This window comes from Belonocnema kinseyi, chromosome 5 (genome assembly GCF_010883055.1).
Source record: "Belonocnema kinseyi isolate 2016_QV_RU_SX_M_011 chromosome 5, B_treatae_v1, whole genome shotgun sequence".
Lineage (NCBI taxonomy): Eukaryota > Metazoa > Arthropoda > Insecta > Hymenoptera > Cynipidae > Belonocnema > Belonocnema kinseyi.
The window spans coordinates 5499871-5502263 of NC_046661.1; positions in this window are offsets into that span (position 1 = coordinate 5499871).

The window sequence follows — 2393 nt, forward strand, 5'->3', positions numbered from 1 at the left end:
CGTTCGATTCTCGCTATCGGTAGTTTTGTTTTTTATTTTTTTTTATATAAAAATGCTTGTTTATTCCATTCTTAACTAACATTAAACATAATTATGCTAATTATTGATGATTTATTCCATATTTGCCATAAAAACTCTATCGTATTTTTATTATCACGCGTTTGGACAATTGCGCATACGTAAAAATAGACTTTCAATACACTATACATCTATACATCTATACCCTATACATCTACTCAATTATGTATAAATTTTCAAAATAAGTCTAAAATCGAGCAAAAAAATCAGATGAAAATACATTATGCGCACACAAAAGGGAGAAGGTATTTACAGTGAAACCTCGATAATTCGAACCTCTCCCGTGTGGAAGTAACCCCATTGGGCCCTATTACAAGTCGGACACTAATCAGGGGCTCGTCGGGTTATTAATTTTGACAAAGTACACAGTCGGGGAATGGGAATAGTTGGGCTTTTTGTTGCCAAAATTTCAGTCGGGGCCTAGTCGGTGGTTGGTTAAGGGCTGGTCGGGCCATTCTATTTACTAATTTCCGTACGGGTAATCGTAAGGCTCTGGTCGGGAGCGAGTGGGGCTCTGGTCGAGTTATTCTTATGTTTGAGTTTTTGGCGAGGAATTATCAAATGAGGTAATTTCTAAAAAAAAGCGTAATGATTTTTTAATTCTAAAACACTAAGAATATATTTAACAATAATTTTGCACAGTTTTCTGGAGAAAAGATTTATTAATGTTAAAGTAATCTCAAATTTTTTTAATAAATAATTATTAAGTTAATAATTTTGTACGAAAGTCAACTTTTTTTAAAAACACTGATCAAAATCTACAAAAAGACGTAATCTTATTTTTTTAGTTTTTTTTAGAAAATTGCGAATTTCCAGGAAAATTTATAAATACCTTTGTATGGAATTTTAAGAAAATCCATATTGGAAAAGATACATATAGATGTAGGCGAAAAGTTTGCCGGAAGTCATAAGGCTCTAAATTTCTATAGATGCTTACATTTAATTGATCTGAAAGGTTTGCCATATGTAAATAAAGTATAATCCTTCAGGTGGCTGAAATTGGAAAGAGAAAAAGTTTTTGATTAATCACTGAAGAGCAGTATACTACTTGTAAACTATTATAGAAAGTTACAGATTGTCATTGATACTTTTAACACTTTTCATCCAAAACTTCAATTTACTCATGAAATAGAACAGGATTATAAAATCAGGTTTTTGGACATAGAAGTAATTAAGGGTTGGAATGGTAGTATTATCACCAATTGGTACAGAAAAAGTACATATTCAGGTAGAATTTTAAATTTCCTTTCTGCTCATCCCTTTCAAAACAAAACTGCAGTAATTAAAAACTTAGTTGACAGAGCTTTAGGTTTGTCCCATCATTCATTTCACACAAGAAATTTGAATATTGTTAGGAATGTGCTCCTTCTGAATCATTATCCAAAAAAGTTAATTGAGAAACATATTGCAATTAGAGTTCAACAAATCAAAAACAAAGAGATTAATAATTTGCTTGTAGATAATCAGAAAAAGTTAAAGGAATATAGTTCGTTTAATACTTTTATTCTTCCATTTTTTTGTCAAATTTCTAAAACTATTGAACTCATGTTAAAAAAATTTTTAATTCATACTATTTTCCGCATTTCATGTAAAATGGATTCGGTGATTAATTTTTGCAAAGATCCTTTAGATAATTTTGAAGAGGGTGGTGTTGTCTATAAGTTCACTTGCAGGATCTGTAAGCTGAATTACGTGGTACAAACTGGCAGACTTCTTAATATATAGAGGAGCACAAAAGTGATGCTCGTTTAGGACGCTGTTGTAAAAGTGTTCTTGCCAGACATACAAAGGCATTTGTTGATGCTGTATATCAAAAAACAAAAAAAGTTATCTGTGGCTGTAATTATGACAGATATTTATAGTATATTGTGTTTTTAGCAGATTGGCCTACTGACCCTCATTCGATTCTCGGGTATCAAAGAGAGAGCACCTGTTCGTGGGTGCTGTCAATTTCTACCACTTAAAATTTTCTTGCCTTGATAAGGGTACTGTACGAATACCGAAACGTTGGTAATGCAAATTTATTTAATTATGTTATTTATTTTTATTTTATTGTAATTTGATGGTCAAAAAATAAAAAAAGACGAAAGAAAGAAAAAGAGAAGGAAAGGGATCTGGTTGGCTGCCTTCTCATTTTTCTTTCCTCTTTTTTATTTATTTATTTTTTTAATTAAATTTAATTTTATTTTTTATTTATTTATTTTGTTTTTTTCAGATTACAATAGAATTTTTGTATTTCGTTTATTCGTTGTGGTCCAAATTTGGTCGTTGGATTCTTGTTTTGTTTAACAGGATTTTGCATCAATTTGATTATT